The following is a 23195-nucleotide window of genomic DNA, read 5'->3' on the forward strand; positions in this document are numbered from 1 at the left end:
GACTTTATTATTTTCTAATGTTTTATGTGCTGTTTAACTTTCTACATTTTCCTTAGTCTTTTTTTTTTTTATGCATTATTAAATATTACAGTGCTAATTCAAGACGCATTATTGCACTTCTAGTAGTAAGGACTCTTTCCAGTTATCTTGCCCACTCCCATTTTCTCCTACACATTTTTTGTAAAGACACTGTAATATTAGTACCGATTGAATAAATGCTTCTGTGATTCTTGAAAATCAAGAAAATTGATTTTATTGTTCTTTAATTTTTGTCTTTCTGTTTTGCCTTTTAGATGTGGAAGGTTTAGCTTCTCAAATTGTTATCGATGCTAATGATGGTGTAAGAGGAGTAATTGAATGGGAAGGTACCAAGTAAGTCTCATCTTCCTTGAAGAACTTACTGTGCCAATTAGTGATTGGTGTTGCCCATTTTCTTTCTAAAAGTAAAACTCCTGTTAAAAATAGGGCCATGTCTTTGAGATGGTAAAGTAATCATTCAATTCAGCTGAACTAGAAAGTGGGATTCCCACACTGAAAACAAAAATTCACTATTCATCTAATCAGAATTCTTTTACTTATTACTACTTTCACTGTTGTCCTTTTATATCACCAATTTGCCTAACCTCCCCAGCCTGCATCAACTCTTCCAGCCTCACCATTCATGTAAGCAAAAAACAAAACAAAACAAAACAAAAACCTCATGTTACTTAATTCAATTTAGATAAGAGAAAAAAGGTAAAAAGGATGCGTTAGAGAACTATAATGTAGGGAATAATTCAGAGTGAAAATGTAATAAAAATGTACTATCTTTTTCAAAAGAACATAATCAGTGAACATTGAGAATTATTCTTTTTATTTTAGTTTTGAAGTTAGTGAATCTCATGGGAATCTGACAGTAATGGCTTACCGAAACAGAGGATCATATGGCAATGTGTCTGTATTTTTTTATGCCCAAAATTTGGAGGCCCAGCTGGGTTTGGATTTTAATGTAACCTCAAGGGTAAGAAGCAACTCTAAATCTAGTACTTTTTATTCTTTCAGCTTCCGTAAAAGAATATCTTCTTGATTATTCTGCAGAATGATCAGTAGTGATGCTAGATGTTTCAGCTTGTTTCAGTTGCTTTGGTAATCTAAATAGAATGAAATAAAAATATTCTTATTCTTACTATTTATTTCTTTTTTAAAAATATATTTTTTAATATAAAGCAAAATGTAAACTTTCAAACATCGATTTCAAATTTAATTTTGATTAGACATACAAACTTTTTCATAGACTATTTTTGCAACAGGACTTTCAAAATAAATTATTCTTTCTTGTCCTCATTCTGTAATGTGCTGAACCTTTATATTTCTGATTCAATCAGTTTATAAGGAACAGAGAATATGGCTCTTCCTATGCTTTCCCTTCCTTCCTATTTCACAGAATTCTGTTTACCGTAGTCAAAAATTTCTGTGTGATATTAACTGATGTAAGTATTCGGTGCTTTATGTGTTTCAACGCTAGACTCTTTTTTTTGCTGATGGAGAAAGGCATAAATCTGTTGATGTCATGATTTTTGATGATGAGATTCCTGAAGGTGATGAGAAGTTCCAGTTAATTTTAACAAATCCATCTCTGGGGCTGGAATTAGGGGAGAACACAACAGGTAAAACTTAGTTTTAATGTTCCATTTCTTTAGAATTCTGTGGCACACATTTTAATTCCACTTTTCTGAATAATCATATTTCAGAAAGCACCATTGTCCTGCTATGGTGAATCTTTATACTCCTTTGGAAGGTTCTGAAACATCCCTGTGAAATCTGTGCAATTAAAAAGTTTATATGTAAAGCAATGAATCAGAAAGCACGAAGATGAGTTTTTCAATGTGTACTACCTCACTGAACTGAGAGGTCTTTTTAGAGAGTTCATAATCCTTTTCTAGGAGAGACTATATTCTTCCTGTCTAGAGATCTTCCTAGTTAAAGTGAAATGCCTTCCCATTCTCTTCAGGTAATGTCATGGACACATAAGCATTATATACACACTAAAGGAAGAATGTATTTGTGTTTATGTTATGTATTATGTTACTATATATGTATATTTATATTTTACTATGTTAACCAAAGAATATTTTCATTATTTCTTTTTCAAAAGCTACAATTACTATACTTGCCAATGATGATGGCCATGGAGTTTTGTCATTCAATAACAGCAATCACTTCTTTCTGAGAGAGCAAACATCTATCCATTTGATGGAAAGTGTTGCAGTATTGAATATTATCAGAGAACCACCTCAGGGAATATTTGGCGCTGTGACTGTTCAGTATCTTGTAAGTGAGATTAATTCTTCAGAGGCAACAATGGATTTGACCCCTTCTCAAGGATATATTGTGCTCGAAGAGGGAGTCAGGTTCAAGGTAATATGCTAGTTATTACCAGAGAAGTCTAGGAAGCTTTTTTTTTGGAAATATTGGAAAGATTTCAGAAATGTCTGTGCTTTATCTTCTGTTTATTTTTTCTACTTCTTTCATTCATAAAGTGAATTGAGTCATGAGCTGTGACTGATTTCCTGTTATTATCTGATGTGGAAGTGTGTGAAAATTAAATGGGCTCATCTTTAGGTGTTTCTTAGTTTGTAAGGGTTGAGGTAAATTGAAAACAGTACACTATAGATAACGTTCATGTGTGCTTTGGAACAGTTCTTTTTATGTAGTCAATCTATAGCTGAAATGCAAACTTACTTTAAATTAAAGTGATAATTTGCAAGCCTAATAGTTAAGATCAAAGTAAAAATCCCATTCTGTAATTTAACATTTTAGTTAGTCTGAACTAAACAGAATGTGCTGCAACAAATACAAAAAGTAGAACAGTTGTCTGTCTTAGGATTGGAAAATAACTTAAGTATTAAGCTCACTGCCTCTATACTGTCCTCACAAGAATGTCAGCTACAAAATGAACTAGCTTAAGTTTGTGAATCCTGACTCTTCTAAGGTTTAATCACAATTCGATTTATTTATTTTTGCCAGTAAAGCTGGTGAAGCTAGTGTTAGCATATTACAGGCAATAGGATAGAAACTGAGACAAACTTTTCTTGGAAACACTGGTTTTCAATTTCTGGCCTTTAGATGCATTTGGAATCACAATGCAGCAGATCTATAAGAAGTTGGAGCCTTCTTAATATAGTTGGTAAATATGGTTTATTGTGGAAATGAACAGAAATATAAAACATTGTAAATTTTGTATTATTTCCAAATGCATCATCACTAACTTTTTATTTTGTACAGCAAGGCTATGCGTACCTATGAAATTTTTTGCTTGTTTGAGTAGTGTGAAGGATGACAGTGAGCCCCAAATGAAAGTGAAGCACTTAGCTTTCTCTAGATTGCTCTTTGCTAGTTTGAGATTGCCTTTAGAAGACCTGATCTTCATCCACAGTGGTGTAGGAGAGGGAAAGAAGCATCGAGAGGAAAGAGTATTTCAAATCTCTCACTATTCTTGCTTTTTTTTTTCCTTTTCCTTTTCTTTCTTGACAGCACCAGTAGTGAGATTACCCTGTTTCCCTGAAGATAGCTTAGCTGCCAACTAAAATAAATTAAAACCAACTTAACTGATTACACTTATAGCTGTGTTGTGAGTATAAACTACCCAAAAATGTACGGAATAAATAGAGAACAAAAGTATGAAATTAGGATCAAAAACTTCAGAGGATCATAGGATGAGAAAAGAAAGAAAAGAGAACAACAACAACGAAAAGTGAATATGCTCATCTTAGTGTTGCACCAATGGAGGCCACTAGATGGATGGCTTTAGAACCTCAGTCTGAACTCAGTCTGAGCTTGCCTCAATTCTGTCCTCTCCAGCTTCATGAGCTGCTCTTCTCCTGCTATGCTATCCAAAGCCTTATAGTGAAATAAATTTAAAAAAAAGGTAGCACATTCTGATAGAGCTGTGTCATCATCTGTTATCATGTCTCAATAACATTGTATGCTTGTTTTGTTATCAGACGCTGCATATTTCTGCGGTACTAGATGAAGAACCAGAAATGGATGAGCACTTCATTGTCACCCTGTTCAATCCAACTGGAGGAGCCAGACTAGGCACGAGAGTGGAAACTATGATTACGATATTACAAAACCAGGCTCCACTAGGGCTTTTCAGCATCTATACAGTTGGAAATAGGTACTTTACACTGATCAGTAAAAAGGAGATAGTTGCTCATACTCCAAAGAGATAATATTTCTCTACAATTTTGTTTTTGATGGATCGCATTAAAGAAATTCAGCAACCCAATTTGTAAATCTGTAACTTTGAAAGGTATTGTGAAATACTATTACTGCTAAACAAAAGAGTAGAAAAATGCATAAAAAGGACTATTCATAATCCAAAATTTCAATTTATTTATTATTATTTTTCTTTATAAACTAATACTTCACTAGTGCCTACATATTCCACTGATAGTATTCCATGTTAAAAGTTCCAAACCTCATATCAGTGTCCAGGAAGTCATACGTTTTATAATTTACTTTCATTTTTAAACCTGTAAAAAATATACTTTCACTGAAGGCTGTTTTTCAGAAGCAAGTGACACATATGGACTGCCATTTTTAAAAACCATTCAGCTGAAACCATACAGATTAAATAAATTTACTATTTAAATAAAAAATGTATGTATGCTATTTTATTAATACATTGATATTTAGAGTTAATAATTTATATTAATATTTAATAATAATATTATCTAAACATTTATTACGTGAATTTAATATACTTAAATTTCAGTCTGTTTAAAGATTTTGTTGAATTGCCTATGATTTTGCATGATTGTAGTAAGGATCATTGGGAAACCCTAATTAATGTAGCTACCAGTCCATCAGATACTGAAACCTGTTATTAATATTTTCTTTTTATTTCTGTTGTATATTCTGCATCTGGAATTGTACAGTAAAAATCTTATTTTTATTACAGCAATGAATATACTATAAAATAATTTTTTCCTTATTTTTATGATTCTCACATTTAGGACAAATTTCATCATAATTGAAGAAGCCAACACTACAGCTTATTTGAAAGTTTCACGGAGTAATGGGCTTAACGTTTCTGTGAGCGTTGAGTGGGAGACATCATCAGATACTGCATTTGGCATCAGTACGTTCACTTTACAGAGAATGTCCACTGCTTTTGTAGAAGTGGAGATAGTAAGAGAGTAGCCAAGCATACAGGAGATGTAGCTTGGGAATGTAAATTCAAGTATTCAGACACAATTCAGTTAATATTTTCCTATGTAAGATTTAGTAGATAAAATACTTTAGCTGCTTAAGAATCACCTTGTCATCAGCCACTTCTGCCAGTTTCAGTAATCTCTATTTCTGTCTTTGCTGCTAATATGAACATTATTGTCACTAGCCATTTATTTATTTATTTATTTGTGTGTGTGTAATAAAATTTGTTCCGTACTACTTGTAACTCAGGATCTTTCTAACACAGTATAAATGACATGTGACATGCAAGAGTCTAGCTCCTGGAGTTTAGTTCTGACAAGACGGTGCTTAGGGACCGTCTTGGAATAAAAACATGAACATGTTGTAAATGGGGAACAAAACATGAACATTTTGTAATTTGTCTTTTTTTTTTTTTTCTTTACTACTTGCTATCTAGCTAATTCTCTTGTTAGCTAAATTCCAAGATCAATTATTATGAGTCAGACTCAAATTGCCTATATGTCTTCCATGTGCAGTTGTAATGAATGAAAAATACATTTACTGCTTAACTCTCATTATATCCTTAGCATTGTAACATTTCTATGTATTTATATACACTTATAACAAATACTAAGACACAACTTCATCATTTCTCATACTAGGTCTGGCTTTGGGAGGTAAATAATGGGAATGGGGTTAGAAAAGATATCAAGAGTAATATAATAGTAAATAGTGTTTTTATTTTATTTTATTTTATTTTATTTTATTTTTTACTATATTGCAGGGGGTGGTATCAGTGTCCTATCTGTCTTGCAAAGTTTTGTGGAAGAATCAGCATCTGGTTGGTGTTTCTTTACCTCAAGAGAAATCCTGTACGGTGTTCTGTTGCGTATGCCTCCAGCTTTGTTTTCTACTGTCTACCAGTGGAAAGGAGTATTTGTTCCTGTTGAGGTAAATGTTTGTTTTTGAACACCAGACATGCTAGTTAATAAGGAATTTAAGTCACAATCTTACTTTTTTTTTATTCTTCTTGCAGAATTTCAGTATGTGGAATCCTACAAGTTGTGTGTCTTTCCAAATTGGAGCCTCTTCCTACCTTGTGGTTACTCATGGAGGAGCCACACAGGGAGCTTCTAACAACAGTGTGTATGCATTCATGGCTGGACACAGATTGTTGTGGGTAAATCGATTTTAATTTTAAAATCTTAAAATAGTATGGGTTGGCAAGGACCAAGGGAGGTCCTCCAGTCTGGCCATGTTTTAGAAAAAAGCACTCTGTGTGACAAGAGTTAGTTTTGTGTCCTAAAATACTACATAACTTCAGTGATGTAAGTTTGTCATAGTTAGTTGTTTACATTGTTTGTATTTTTTATATATTTACATTTGAGGGTGCAGGGAGGATTACCTGGGAATCACAGAATCACAGAATTGTCTAGGTAGGAAGAGACCTCCAAAATCACCTAGTCCAACCTCTGACCTAACATTAACAAGTCCTTCACTAAACCATATCACTAAGCTGAACATCTAAACGTCTCTTAAAGACCTCCAGGGATGGTGACTCAACCACTTCCCTGGGCAGCCCATTCCAATGCCTAACAACCCTTTCGGTAAAGAAGTTTTTCCTAACATCCAACCTAAACCTCCCCTGGCGCAACTTTAGCCCATTCCCCCTTGTCCTGTCACCAGGCACGTGGGAGAACAGACCAACCCCCACCTCGCTACAGCCTCCTTTAAGGTACCTGTAGAGTGCGATAAGGTCGCCCCTGAGCCTCCTCTTCTCCAGGCTGAACAACCCCAGCTCCCTCAGCCGCTCCTCATAAGACTTGTTCTCCAGACCCCTCACCAGCTTCGTTGCCTTTCTCTGGACTCGCTCGAGCACGTCCATGTCCTTCCTGTAGCAAGGGGCCCAAAGCTGAACACAGTACTCGAGGTGCGGCCTCACCAGAGCCGAGTACAGGGGCACAATCACTTCCCTAGCCCTGCTGGCCACGCTGCTTCTTATACAGGCCAGGATGCTGTTGGCCTTCTTGGCCACCTGGGCACACTGCTGGCTCATATTCAGCCGACTATCAACCAATACTCCCAGGTCCCTCTCGGCCAGGCAGCTTTCCAACCACTCATCTCCCAGCCTGTAGCTCTGCTTGGAAGTGGGGGAAGAAATTCTCAAGCAATCAAGTCATAGAACATTTTCTGGAAAATGTATGATAAGTTATGTTAATTCTGTAAATTAGTTGCTTATATATATATATATATATATAAAATATAAAGTTTTAAAAGCTATTTCATGTATAGTTTTATACATAATTTTGGAATTCTTAACATTCTATGCGTACTTTTTCTCACTATATACAATGTAATATAAAATGTATTTGTTTATATACATATGTAGATAAACATAGTCACCCTCATATTTCCCTTGCAGATACAGACTCTTTCTGTTCTGGATACCAGACGTGTGAAACATTTTGCAGTGGAGGAAGAAGACTATTTGATTATTGTGAGTCACACAAACAGTTCCAGTTCCATCCAGGTTTGAATATTCTTCAGTCTTCTCTGGCTTTAATGTGGGTAGTTTGCTTATTTCTGAAAGGATAATGAAAGGAAGTAAATCTATAAGCATGTATTTCTGACATATTATTTTTGTTTCTATTGGAAATTTATAACAGTTAAAATTCCAGACTTGTTTGGATGTATAAATACTCTCTACCTGAGTGTATAATTTACATCTGGTTTGTTTTTATTGCTACTGTTATTTCAGTTTTGAAATGTAGCATGTAAACAAAGAAGTAGCTTCTGAATATAAACCTGTTCCTCTGAAGAGCAGGCACAGCTTCTTGCAGTAGGGTTAATTACCAATTACTGAGGGAACATTGTCATAATATATGCATTTTATAACACCCTCTGGGATAAGATGCTGTTGTTACTCCAGCAGATGATATTTGCAATAATACAGAGGTTGTATTAGTAGAACGAGTAGCTATGCCTTATTGACAGCATTCTGACAATATAATTTTGTATAGGACTTCTCTGAAAAAACATAAGAACATAAGAAAATGTTAGAGCCACAGTACTAAGCCAAGCTGCTTCTGGGATTTGTGGATATCTTCAAAATCTGTTACCTACAATAGCCTAAAAAAGTGACCAGTGACCTAAATGATTGTCCTGAGTACATTTATAGCTAGCTATCTAATAAACGACTTCATGATGGTGAAAACCTATTTTTAATGGGTGTAGGAGCTCCTAAAAATACCAGTGATGATATGTCAGTGCTTTGTGTATGTTGACTATGTTCATTTACAGAAACAAACAAACAACAACAACAACAAAAACACACAAATTGCATTACGTGATACATTTTTATCTGAAATCTTTTAAGGTTTTCATTAGCTGAACTAATTGGTTGCTAGGAAATGTATGCCATCAGTGGACTGGTTTGCGGATTGGATTAACTTGTCTGTGGGAGTTTGATATTTCTATGGTAACAGTTTCTTCATTCTGCTGTGATATTTGATCTGTGTCTGATTGTCTGTTCCTTTTCTTCCTCATTAGTCTGCCTTAATCACAGTGAATGAGCCCAGGGGCAGAAATGAATTTGTGCCGCTCACTCTAATTAGAGAGAGGGGAACCTATGGGACGGTCATCATAACTTTTGAGGTGAGTTTATCCAAAAGACTTCATACAGTAGTCTGTTGGATTAAACTGAGAGGCTGTAATCATAATTTATTGAAGTGTTTGCAAAAGGGGAAGAAGGACAAAATACCTACATCTACATTAGGTAGATCTGTTTCATAAAAGGGATTCATATTAACCGTCATATAGAAAATACTGTAATTATCTGACTGTTTAATTGACTGTTTAACGTTAAGAGGTACTAGAGAAAACCGAGTATATTCTGTCATTTAGAAAGGTACGTGAGGCAACATCAGTATGTATTACTAGAAAATAATGCATATTAAGTATGTAAGAAGTGTCTTATCTAAGTTTTTTTAATTTTTTTAAAAAATATTTATTTTACATACAAATATTCACGTGAGTCTTTAATGATTATCCCAACTTTGAACTGTGAGTGCTCAGGATTTGGTGAATTTCTGTATCTATAATCATCTGTATCTTGATCTCTATCTTGAATCCCCTGCAAATGAAGCTTTTGAAATAATTAATCATGTTGAATACTTATCCTGTTATTTACATATGTGATTTGAATGTGATACAATTACTGACTTCATTGCTTTCTTTTTCTTATCTAGCTCAGACTCTATTATTTACTTTAAAATTATATATAAAATCTTTCATATAGATATTTCTGTACTAGTTGCCTGGTCCTATAGGGTAAGGCTTTAATCTAGACCTCAAAGCTTTAGTCTAGACCTGTCAAAACCAGAAAAGCTTTGCACTGGATTTTATTAATACTAAATATAGCATGAATAGTTAAAGTACTGAATATGATTCTCTGTGCAATTTTTTGCAAATATGTTTGTTTTAAGGTACAGTAAATCTTACTCTCTGGACAATTACTTAGGTCTGTCTCACATCATTATATATGTATGTTGAAAAATAATTTACAAAATGTTCTAAAACCAAAAAATCCCATATGACCTTTAAGAGGCTTTGTAGTATTTTGAGTTTGACTGTTAAATTTAGTATCTTTAATATCACAAGTTAAGATAGAAGGGACACAAAACCAGTAAGTACTATTACTTTGTCTTGGAATTTATTATGAAATACTATTGATTCAAACTGAATTTGCATGAATATCCTTTCTGTAATATGAAAGAGTCAGTTATGCATCAGAATATACTAAAGAGTCCCCATAGGCCTATATGGAAGTAGTTTTCTTCCTCTTATTCTGGAAATACGGGATTTCTTCAGAGTGGTTGTTCTGACTTACACTGTCTGCCAGAAAAGAGCAGATTTTCACAACTGAATGTTCATGTAAGTTGTAAGTTGGAGATGGCTGAACAGATAGTCATTTGTTATGCAAGTCACACTGCATATTGGTTATTGTACTTGCACTGGATTTGTATTCCTGCTTTATAGACTTCTCATCAGACAAATCAATTCTTTGCAGATAAAAGATGGTCCAAACCCAGCTGAAGAAGACCTAAGTCCAGCTAAGGGAAATATTACATTCACACCTGGGAGATCAAAGCTGATTTATAATTTAACAGTGCTTGATGATCAGGTAGGAACAAGCTGACTTCATCTTAGGCTTTGATACGTAGAAGGTTAACTGAAGTTCTGGAAAGACTTAGAGTAATAAGTTACAAAAAGGCTTGGCTTAAATAAGGTTAAAAGCAGTTCTATTTGATGAAGTGATGTTAAATTTTGGCTCTCTGGTCTATTATTTTTACTCTTTCCAAGCTCCCTCTTTAATTCTCATCAGTGAATAGTTTTAGTTTATGTGCATATCCTGGCTGAGCAGACATGTTATCTTTGTCACTAAAGAAAGAATATTACACATTGAAGATTCACAGGGAAAAGGCAGATTCAAAAATATTTTTTGTCGTTGTTTGTTTGTGGTTTTTTTTTTTCAAATATGTTTCAGGGTAGAAACATATTTGAAAAAATCCTAAAAATAGATGAGATTCCTGAAACAAACATGCAGTCTTGTGGAAAGCATGAATACTAGGTGATAATTAACATTTTTCTGTTTTCAGATTGGCCAATTGAAAAAAAAAAACAACACACACACAAAAAAAACAAAACAAAACAAAAAAAAACCACAACATAACTCATAGGTTGTGAGGCTTTCTTTTTATCTCAGAGTAAACAAAACATTCTTCTAATTTGCAACTTGTGATTTTCCTTTTTTCTTACCTGCACTTTTCTTTTGTGTTTTTCTTTTCCTTTATAATAAGCTTAAGAGGGAAAACTGAGACATCAAAATAAGTATATATGATGCAAAACAACTTAGTAAGAAATTCATAAGAAAACAATAATGGTGAAAGGTGTGTGTCTCAGAAGTGAGCACAGAACTGTAAAGCAGCTTGTTTCCTTTTTACTCTTAGTTATAAAAAATGTCCTTCCACATTTCTACTGATACTCTAGTGTTAAGAGGCTGTGCCAACCTGGGGTGCTGAAGTGTAGAAACATCTCTTTCCAATTCAATGTAATATTTCAGTGACTTACACACAGAAATAAATTATTAGGGTCTTTTCTCTTGGGAGGATGTGATTTTATTTATTTTTATTCTGAGAAATGCTCTCAAACTTCTGTTTCTAAAAGTTTGATCTGTATTTGGTGTGTCTAGTCAACGTCTTTCCACTCTTTGAAAGTCTTTCACAAGTGTATGTGAAAGATGAATTTTGCACAAAAACCTTTATTGATGATGATGATGATAGAGTTCACAAGAATCCAGTAACACTACTGTCAGAACTTAATTTGAGCTTTTAGGATCTGAGTTAGGGAAACCAATGAAACAAGTATTTTTCTGAATTGTGCAGCCTTACAGAAGGTAGGGGACTGCAGTTCTGATTTCCACAGCTCTGCATTTATAGTACTTTTCCTGTGCAGGTTTCCTTTTTAAGTATAATTGCAACTTTAAGAGAAAATTAAAGAGGCAAGGCAGCACTGGAAATCATTTATACTATTATATTCGAAGTTTGACTCGTGTATTTATTGGTCAATCATGATGTAATTGAAAGCTCCACAATGCCTTATTTATGTAGGATACTAAGATTTTATCTGCAACTAAAATGGCATGTACGTTCTGACTGTCAAATGCGTATTTTTGTACTGCAAGACAGTATATGAACTAGTGAACTAAAACAAGCGTAAGTTAACATCAATTTTAATAAGATAAAATAGGAAATAGTAGTGTAGGAGAGAGGTGACAGAGAGCTTGCAAATCTCACGCTGGAAAAAAAAACAAACAACCTGCATCAGTCAATAATATTATGCAAGTTTAAGTGCCACAAGTCAAACAAGGGACAAAATTGGCCTCAGCTACAAAGACAGCGGCGTGCATACCCTTTGTGCCCTGAAACAGGATCTAAGGGTGGCCAATTAACAAATGTGTAAAAAGAGAAGAAATATTGGACCACAAGGAATTCTGAACTTTTTTTGCTCAGTAAACAGAACTACATGGAAAGGATTCATCAGCCCTATAACAAAGCAATGCCATTAGTAACACATAAGCAATTTTGTTGTGGAATTTATCTCAGAAGCAAATAATACTGTTTTTTCTGAGAGTCCACAACAAGAATGAGATGTGAGGATCTTATGTAATATTTAAATATTTCCTTCTAATCTCTCTGTATTAATAAAATAATGATATTTTCCAGTTCAACAGACTTAGCCTATCAAGACTGGGGAATAAAATGTAATAATATAAAGTAAAAAATATTAAATTCTGCAATTCAAGGCTTATAAACCCTTCTTTTTTGTCTGCTGCATCAGTTATTAGAGACTAAAGAGCTAAAACTAAAGTGCAGTTCTAAACAAACCACATGTAGAAATGCCAAAGTCTAATTAATAGATAAGCATCAGCAAGCACATTCTCAGAGCTGTGACTGAAGCTGTGCTGGGAATGTGAGTCTGTCTGAAAGTAGGAACTGTTCTTTTTCCCGTTGAATAGGAACAAAAGGGCCAAGGTAGGTTGTGTTCATATGTTGTTCCTCTGTTCTTTCAGGCATGCATAGATGTAAAATGGTGTTAACATCAGCAAATAAAGATGTCAGACTAAATAACTGTCAGGAACACTTGTGTCCAAGCAGAGCAACTTCCACAAGTTGAGTTTGGATCTCCTCACACTCTCTAGTTGGAAAGATAGAGCTTCATCTGATTCTTGCCTAGTTTTTGTTTGCCCTTTTTTTTTTTTTGTCTTTTCCCACTTTTTCATATTTCCATAGCATAGAAGTATGTCTTAGAAAATGGAAACATTCAATTTTGAGAAGGGATTTTCAAAGTTGCAAGCGAGTTTCTTTTTGCCTGTTTATTTTAATGTGAAAAGGGTTGTAATGTTTATATTATTTCCCTTTATTGCTAAATATACATAACATATTTCTAAGTAAGTGTTCTGCATGTATTTGAAATGGGACTTACACCCTGTTGCTACTATTATTTTTCCAGATACCTGAAAATGATGAATTGTTTGTTGTTCATCTCAGGAGTGTGGAGGGAGGGGCTGAAATCAACACCACAAGGAATTCTGTTCAGATTAATATTAAGAAAAATGACAGCCCTGTGCGATTTGCTCAGAGCACTTACATGGTGCCTGAGGAAGTCGAAATGCTCACAATTCAAGTGATTCGTGGTAAGGATGACAGTGGAAAATTAATTGGACCTGATGAATGTGAAGTCTCCGTCAGTTACACCATCATAACTGGGAATTCAACAGCACACGCGCAGCTCAATTTAGACTTCCTAGATCTTCAGCCAAATACAACTATTGTCTTCACACCTCTAGTTCATGAAGTATATATGAAATTCAAGATCCTTGATGATGCCATACCAGAAATTGCTGAGACCTTCCAAATTATGCTCCTTAAGGACACGTTACAGGGAGATGCTGTTTTGGTTAATCCATCTGTTGTTCACGTCACCATCCAACCAAATGATAAACCCTATGGAGTGCTTTCAATCAACAGTATCCTGTTTACTCAAACTGTTATCATTGATGAAGACCAAATTTCAAGGTACTACAGATCTTCAAACAGTATCTCGTCATGTTAAGGGATTTGTTTGGCACTGTAAAGCATCCTTAGGATTTCACTGACAGTAATTATAAAATCAGTAGTGAAAAATTAATATAGAAATCACCTACTGTGTAATTATTATAAACGATATAGAATTTTCAAGGGAGAAAATGTCTAATTATGCAGAAGTATTTTAATATTTATGAACTATATATGAGAACTGTAAATATTTAATGACATTATCAAAATACTGAAAAACCCTTAATCTAAAAGATGGATCAGTGAAGTTGTGATGCGGCCACACACCCATTCATACAAGTGGAAAATATATTTCAGGCTTCCTTTCCCAGTAAATCTTTGTCTATACTGTATTTAAAGTCAGTCTCTGGTTAAAAAATGGTGGTGAGTGTCTTCTGTGAAGTACTGAATACCCATAGACTTCCAAAAAAGTTAAATACATGTAATTTTACTGATAAATTAAAAACAAATCTCCACACAAATCTTTACAAGCAGAACTAATATCTATACAATATTGCCAGTTTTAGTAAAAATGTCCACTGCTAGCTAGTGATGGTGGTTCATCCCCAGAGAAAGAGGTAATGTATCAACCTATGATTTTATGAACAATTTCTAGTATGTAGAGCCCAGCACTTCAATATTCACTTTTTTTTTTTTCTTTCTTATACACAGATACAGGAAACGTGACATTTCCATAATCACAAATATTGATAAATTATATTTCAGTGCATAGGCAAATAGTTGAGTCACTTTATTTTAAATAAAATCATTATTTAAACACTCATGCCTGACAATTGTATTTTGATATAGTCCATAAAACAGTGTAGAAATTTAGTTGAGAAAAAGTTTTCTGAAATTTAACATCTTTCCTGAGAAAAAATATAAACATGCCAACTTTCCTCTTCTCAGTATCTTTCTTACTGTAAACAAAATAAATTTTAACTAATGTCTTTAGATATATTACTCATGTCTTTATGTATATTATCTCATGAATAAGCAACCTGAGAAAAGTCTACTTCTGTGGTATGATTTCACAAATTTTAAGTCCTGACTCAAATGTCAGTAGCAGCAGTTAATATCGATTCCACTGAAGTCAGTATAAATCTTCCAGGGAACAGATAGCTAAGTAAACCGATATTAATTATAATTGCATGTTACAGATTTTTATTTTCATTCAAAACCACAGGTTTGAAGGGATCACGATCGTAAGAAATGGTGGAACACATGGAAATGTTTCTGTGACCTGGGTCATAACTCGAAATAGCAGTGATCTGTCACCTGTGACTGCAGACCTTGTTCCAGAGACCGGGGAGATACATTTTGATCAAGGACAGATGCTGGTCACACTTTCACTGACCATTATTGATGATAACATACCAGAAGAAGCAGAGCCCTATCTTCTGAAGCTCTTAGCTCATACAATACAGGGAGGCGCAGAAGTCAGCGAACCATCTGAGGTAAGTTTGATTTCAGAACTTGTTTTGAGGAGGTGATAGATAATAATTAGGGAGTAGGATTAGGATTAGGATCCACCAGTTTTGGTGGATTGGCTAAATTGAAGTAGTTGTGCTTGAGTTTAAGTGAAGCAAGCTGATGTATTCTCAGTATAAAGAGCCACATCCAAAGTCTTTGGCTTAACATATTTTATAAGGCCAGACCTATTTAATGCAGTAGCATTTAGCTTAGAATATTCCCATCATAAATATCATTGCATAACTGCTATCTTGATTGGTTGCTTGCTAAGAGAAGGTTGAGCATTTATTTTCACTTGCTTATTTGCTGTAGGTACTGGAATGTTTTACACAGAGTAACAGCTTCAAGAGGATGGCTTAGTGATTAAGACTAACCTCTGAACTTTTAAATAAGGGGTAATTAGCATTACTGACAATTCTGTGACTCAGGTCCCTACTTTGCTTTTTGAACATATGATTGGAATGAATTTGGTGAATTAAATGATTTTTTCACAGTCTGAAATATATTCAAATTATTCACTTTGGCTGCTGAACCAAAAATCAGTTATTCAAAGCTCATTCTGACATAGATGAGGCATAGCAGGAAAGTTGCTGCTATCAGTGGTGTGCTGCTTGTGCACAAGCAACACTTTGGGGCTGTCAATCTGATTTCTTTCTTGAGTGCCAATTCACTAACGATAAAAATGTATGATGACAGTCAGGACATACTTTCATGAAAACGTGAAAACTGTGGTGTATATTAATTGTAGCATTGAGTAAGTGATGCTGTTTTCTGTTTTGCAGCTTTTGTTTTACATTCAGGACAGCGATGATGTTTATGGCGTAATAAAGTTTTATCCTTTGGAGAATCAGAAGATTGAAAGTAATCCAACAGGACGCTTTTTATCCTTGAGTTTTGTAAGGGAGAAAGGAACAGTTGGAAATGTGCAGTTAGTTTATACTGCACTGTATATTCCAGCTGGAGCTCTGGATCCTGAGAGAGCAAAAGATGGCATTCTAAATATGTCTAGAAACAGCATCCTCCTGTTTCCAGAAGGAAAAACACATCATACTTTGAGTATACCAATAAGAAAAGATGCATTTCTTCAAAATGGTGCTCATTTCCTCATACAGGTATCTCAGCTGTTTTGTTTTTGTTTTTGTTTTTTAGCTTATTTAATATGAGGAATATGATTCAATAATTGATCCTTCCCCTTGACTGTAATTTAAATGACCATTCCTGTAAAAAAAAAAAAGTGCTTAGCTCTGAAGCAAAGATTTTCTTATTTAAAAAGACATCTTTCATAACTATGCTATAAAGTTTTCTATCCCTAATCATTAGTAATTAAACAAATTTTAAAACTAAAGAGGATTCAGGTACTAATCATGGAATTTATCAAAATGAGATCAGCGTTGTCTGTTGCTTGCCCCTTGAAGCATGTTTCTGCTTGGCCTCTGACTTGGAACGTGAAAAAAATAAGGTTCTTAAAATTAAATTACTGAAGCAGGAAAAATTTCAGAAATGACATGCAAGTAAATGTATCTTGGGCTTGATACAGGTCCTTCTCCAGCAGGTCATCCCCCAGCCTGTACTGATACTTGCGGTTGTTCCTTCCCAAATGCAGGACTCTACACTTGCTCTTGTTAAACCTCATCTGGTTTCTTCCTGCCCAACTCTCCAGCCTGACCAGGTCCCTTCCAACCCCTACAATTCTGTGATACTGTGATCTTTGCTCTTCCAGCTGAACTATTCTAAATTAAAAAGGGTCAAATATACATTATATATTATATGTATATTATATTGCATTTATATATAAATTTGTTAGGAGAACTTACTTTTTTTTTTCCCTGTATAGTTTTCTTCACTTTTTTCTTTCCTTTTTTTTTTCTATCTCAATTTGTAAAAGATAACTTTTATCATCGTTGAAGGTGTTGATGTTATATCCATGAATTTCAAATTTGCCAGGTTTTATATTTTCCTTATAGTCTACCAAAGACGTTGTAATCACTTCTAAGACCTTTGAAAGATTTCCTCCCTCCACATCCTTCTCCCTACATTCTCTTACAGGAGGAATAATGAGAACAAAAAGTTTTGCCAGAATTATATTGTTTATCTAATATGCAATTTTATTTATTTATTTATTTATGGCATTCACAGTTAGGTTAGGAATTGCCTTCTGAAATACTAGAACACGTTAGTATGTTTTATGATTGCAAGAGGTTTGAGAGATCCACAAAATTCTTAAATGTCTAATTCCATGTATTCAATGTTTTTTTTTTTTTTTTTTTTTTTTTTGTCCTTTGACTGTAGTCAAGACACACATCTGATAAATATTTCAGAATGTTCAGTCATTCCAAGCACTTTGCCTGGATTTTCAAACTGTAGATTCCAATCTGTTTTTTTTTTTTTCTGTACTTTCTCCATGAACTATAAATAAAATCTTTGTTTGAAGAAATTAAATCAGAGGAGCTTTCCAGCTCAAATAATTAATTTAGAAACTCATAGAGAAGGAAAACACCACTATTTATCACTGTGACAATCCTTCTGCATCGTGAATAAATGATAATCTCAGTGAACATGTTTAGAATGAGTTGTACTTAGGCAAAATAAAGAATTGACTCAGGAATCAGCAGAGAAGCAAATGAAACTGTAGGATGAATAAAGGTACAGGAGATAATGTTAATGTGAGATATATTCCTTAGTGACACCTTCAATTAAATAACGTGCTGTAATCAGAGATGCGGTTTTTGGTATAGCTAGGAAGATTAACTCTGAAAATTAAGCTCATAAACTAATTGTTATTGTTCAAATAACTATATATTTTTTTCTCTTTGTACTGGTTTCCTTTAAAAGGTACTAAAGGAAACATTGCAGAAAGAGTAAAATCTCTGTTCTTTATTGATTATTACTTTATTCCAAAGGTACCATACAGGATCCAAATACAGCATACACTTTAAATAGAGCAAATTGTTTTGGCTGTGTAGTATTTCAGAAAGTTTACTGAGCTAATAACCGCACAATGGTGCACTTTCATCCTGTTAATTGCAGAATCGGGGCCTATGCTAGGAGAAAGCTCAGAAAAGAGGAGAAACAAACAGTGCCATCATCTGTTCTTCAGACTTTTGATAACAAGTTGGAATGGTTGAGAATCAGTTACTAAATACAGTATTTGTAAAACATTTCCATCTATCATCAGATAAATGTTCATGCATATTTCTGGGTGTTACTCAAGCAGTTGTGGAACAAAATATGATACAGCCCACATATTTATAGAGTTTGGTTTCAAGAACTGTAAGACTTTAAAAATCATCTTTTGAAATGGTGAACCATGATTACTATATGAATTTAAGAAAGGCCACTATTTTATCCCCAAAAAATAAAGCTTTACTCTATGATAACACCTGATAACTCCAAGAAAAAATGTCAGTGGGAGTTTATGCCCCAGTGAAATGTTCACAGAAATATATGCAAATCTGTTATGGAAACATTTATTGTAATGATGCATGTAGACAGAATCACATGGAATAAATAATATTTAAAGGAAATAATTAAACAGGCAAGTTCTGCTTTCCTTGGTGTGTCACTACTGGTGCTGGGCTTAGCGAGTGATGCTTCCCTTTTAAAGAAAAGGATGAAAAAAAATCTATTTCCTCTTAGTATCTATAATCTATCAGAAATGCAGTGACAAGTAAAATACAGTTTTGAAATACTGTACTGAATTTAAATTCTTAATGTGGCTCTGGTAGTTCTTAGATAGAGAATTCCTTAAAATTTTGTGGAGAGGAAAGAAAAGTGGATTATTATTTGGCTGTTTGATCAAGGGCTGTAAATTATTATGACTTCAGTGATTTCCCTAGATTTTTATCAATGCAAGCCACAAAAAATGATGTTAGACAATTGCCTATGCTGCTCATCAATGACTGTTGTTAATAGCTCTAGTAATGTATCAGCTGATCTGGAACAGAGTCTCTCTCTCTGGCTTGATCTGTGTTTAATTACATACACTAACATGATTTGTCTGGGAGGTGTACCATTCTGCTGACAGCTCAACAATATCCACTTAATTTCTTTGACATGTCTACTTACAAATTTTTATAACAGCAGTGCTATCAGTAGGAAGAATTTGCTCTGGAGATGTATACTTCCTTTATATGAAAATTACTCTGAAATGTCAGAACTGTTCTGACTTGGTGCTGAGGCTTCTTATTTCTCACTTTTCTTTTACTTTTTCCTACAGCTGGAAGGAGTTGAACTGGTGAATAGAATTCCTCTAGTCCCATCTGTGAGTCCTAGATTAGGCGAAATTCGAAATATTTCTTTGAGGATTACTCCAGATATTGCAAATGGAGAAATAGGCTTTATTAGCAATCTACCGATTATTCTTTCTGAACCAGAAGATTCCCCTGCTACGCTGGTAAGTAAGCCTTTTTATATTGTCTTTTGCTATGGAAAACTTATTTGGAGAAGGTGGAGTTTGCTGTATTCAGTGTAGCATTTGACAATTAATGTGAGGAAAAGCCTTCCTGTAAGTTCTGTCTTATCCTAAATATTCTCTTCTTTAAAAAAAAAAAAAATGCTCTGAAATAATCTGTTACTGATTTCCAGAGAACTGAGATTGGTCTTTGCTTTCTGTGTAAGTATCTAAAACCAGTTAGCCCTTGATGCTCACACAGAGCAAAAGATACTGCAGTTAGTCTCTCTCACCAATTGCGAGCATAGTCATGTAAAGTAGGACTGAGACAAATCCTGAATAAGATAGATCATTTCCCATTCTCAAATTAGAACTGGCCAAACTTTTGTTTTTATTATTATTTATTCAAATAGTAATTTGCAAGGGAGTAATCGGTTTTGCATCTACTTTTGCAAGTCACAACAAATTAATGTGTTTCACAGGTTTCCATTGCATTGCATCGAGATGGGACTGATGGTCAAGCAACTGTGTTCTGGAGTTTGAAACCCTCTGGTCCCAATCAAAAGGCGGTAACACAGGATGATATAAGTCCTTTTAACGGCTCCGTGGTTTTCTTATCTGGACAAAGTGATACCACAATTAACATCACCATTAAAGCTGATGATGTACCTGAAATGAACGAAACTGTGTTATTAACTTTGGACAGGTATTGTACCCTATTCTCTATTCATATGTATCAGCTGCAGTACTCAATTTATGCATAACAGATTAGCACAGTGTTAATTACATGGTATTGCTTGCATTGTGTTGATATGTGTCTGAAGAAATAGTGGGCCCTTGTTTCAGACTGTGTATGGGTTCTTTGACTGGAGATCAATGTAAGAAACCATTTTGCATTTATTATCTAATGACTTAACTGTTTATATTTTCATGAAAATTCTGTATGCTATTTAGAAAGTTCTTTCAGTTTTGATCTTTTTTATAGCTCTTGGTTTTAACACTTTTTTTTTCGGAAAAATAATATTTAGTAAGATAATGGGAAAAACTAAAGTGAGAACTAAAAAGCAATGCAGAACTTTTTCTGTCAGAAAAAACATTTATAACTTGGGTGTCACTGTAGAATTAGACTTGCAGTTTATTTGTTTGATCTGCATGTTCAATATTCCTTGATAATTAGATACTTCTGTCAGCTCATAGCCCCCAGAATATCCCAGTGTGACTATTATTGCAGTCTTCTGCTAATGAGAATGCAGTGGGGTTTCTGAAGCACAGTGTTCTGGTCTCCCTTCTCATCTAGTGGAGGATTTTAGGATAACAGGCTGTAAGGGCCCTCAGGTGATACTATTATCTGCATGTGAACACTGTTCAGAAAACTTAAATTAGTTTATAATCAGGAGTCTTTTCCCTCTTTGAGTTACTAACAAGAGTGTCTTGGCTATATCGTCTGTCCTGCTTCCCACAGCTCAGTTACATAAGTAAATACAGAAATACCACCACACGTGCTCTTGTATTACCTCCTATTTGTCTAAGGTACATTTTCCACTTTTACTGAAAACATACTACAGTGGTCTGCCAGCACCAGCTTCCACACTGAACATCTACTACTTACATAGTCCTTACCTTATGCAGAAGAAGTATTTTTATTCTGTACAGGAAGCGTAGGCTAGCTCTTAGATATCCACAACAGATATCCACAGTGATTCCACATTAGCAAACAATAGGCAAGAAGCTCCTCACGCTGTTGTTGATCACTAGAAGATCCCATTTCAGAAAACATGGTTTTCGAACATCTTTATGGCACACAGGGAAGATGTTATTCCTTTGCGGGATTGGCTTGCTTGATTAAAAGGTGGCTGGTTAATGCATGTAGTTCAGAACTAGTTATTTTATTCTACCTTGGCTACTCATTACATTAAAAAGGCAATCCTTTTCAGAATAAAAACAGAGACTATTGCAAGCAGTTCTCCGCTTTCTTTCTGTGGGAGAAACTGGTTTGTCTCAAGGAATTTTTTTAGAGTCTCTGGCACAAAGGGGGAAACTAGGATTAGAAATGATGGTTCAAGTTTTGAGTGTAAGGTGGCCAAGAATGCAGAGTGGTATTGAGGTAAACAAGTAAGTAGATAGAAGTAAGCAGCATGAAAGGGTAACTTTTTTGATTCACGTGTGTGAAAGTACAGTTTTCTGCCATTTATCCTGAGTTACAACTGTAGGCTATACCTTGAAAATGGTGGCTGCAACAGGGATTGAACTGGCAGCTGAACAAATACAACCAGTGTTCTGCTTTTGCTGTGTATGGTGCAAGCCGTAGGCTCTGTTGATCATGAAGTGGATGGTGAAAAGTGTGCCAACAGTAAGCAGCTTTCCCACACTTGGCAGGGTCAGAGAGTGAACCGAGGAACAGGTGGTCTGTCCTGGAAAAAGAAGTAAGCAAGGAGGAGATAGAATCTGAACTTTTCTCTAGACCTTGGTAGCATCCCTCACTTCAACTAATTAGCAGAAGCCAAGAATGAAATGACTGCAGAGATCATCCTTTCAGTACTAGACATGACTCTTCAAATTAGGGTTGAAGGATACTGGCAGGGTTACGTGTACGCCCGTGCTATTGCTTTCAGCCTGGTTGGTATTTTGTGGACAAATAGAAGATTTCAGTTTCCGAGGCTGGCAGCCAGCACCTCACAGCAGTAGTGAATGAGCATGAAAACAAAGACGCACTGTGCTGTAGATGTGCTTGTACTGTTCCGTAAATTGTAGCATAAGTCAGCGAGAAAAGAAAGCATGTAAGAACTTTAATGAAACTACAGACATAGACATATGTTCATAAGCATTCAATGTATTGCAATTATTAATAGCACGGGTAAAATAATCAAAATAATTAGTTCTAACAAGGATGTATTATTTACGGCTTAGTGGTATTGTCAAGGCAGTTCAATTTTAAATAAGCTTTAAGTGCATCCATAACTATATTTTTTCCAAGCCATTAAAAACAATGTTATCCTTTCTTGCTTTATGCTCTCTATACTTAGACCACAGATATTAAAACTAGCTCTGAATTTTGTCCACAAACTGGAGGAAAATGTATAACATGAAAAATATGATTCCAAAGAACACAGATGAGTAATGATGAGTAATGAAGGAGCAAGAGAGTCTTGTATCTGCTGAAGCTTCTTTATATTTTCTTTTTTTAGGAGCAGATTCAGGTTGAATGCCTGCCCTATCTGAATAGGCCTGAATTGAGACCAAGCATAAATAAAACCAGATGTCTGTAGTGAAATCTATGTGAGAAAGGAAAGACCTTGGTCTTCTTGATGAATGTAGGTGGAACAGGCCATGGAAATTGTGTGTGTGCTTTGTGAGAGCATATATGCATACTAGGGCTGTTCATTTTACCTGGTAAGCACAAACAGAAATCAGTTTTTTTTAAATCTGATTGCTGTTTTTTCCTTCTACACAACGTAATCTCTCACTGGCAGTTATCAGCCCCCCAGTTAAGGTGCAGACAG

The 23195-nt window shown here is 34.7% G+C and overlaps 1 pseudogene across 1 annotated transcript in view; it reads left to right on the top strand.

The window, feature by feature from the left end:
• LOC310890432 (adhesion G-protein coupled receptor V1-like) overlaps positions 1 to 20875 on the top strand; it is an 85568-nt pseudogene extending 64693 nt beyond the window's left edge. Inside the window, exons 38-51 of the transcript in view lie at positions 294 to 372; positions 862 to 1000; positions 1505 to 1646; positions 2135 to 2397; positions 3984 to 4159; positions 5001 to 5125; positions 5963 to 6129; positions 6215 to 6358; positions 7601 to 7708; positions 8728 to 8832; positions 10247 to 10360; positions 13249 to 13814; positions 15019 to 15289; positions 16088 to 20875. The product of the transcript in view is annotated as an adhesion G-protein coupled receptor V1-like (transcript). The remainder of the gene's footprint in view (positions 1 to 293; positions 373 to 861; positions 1001 to 1504; positions 1647 to 2134; positions 2398 to 3983; positions 4160 to 5000; positions 5126 to 5962; positions 6130 to 6214; positions 6359 to 7600; positions 7709 to 8727; positions 8833 to 10246; positions 10361 to 13248; positions 13815 to 15018; positions 15290 to 16087) is intronic.
• The last annotated feature ends 2320 nt before the right edge of the window (positions 20876 to 23195 follow it).

Source organism: Anser anser (genome assembly GCF_964211835.1).
Source record: "Anser anser genome assembly, contig: HAP1_SCAFFOLD_136, whole genome shotgun sequence".
NCBI lineage: Eukaryota > Metazoa > Chordata > Aves > Anseriformes > Anatidae > Anser > Anser anser.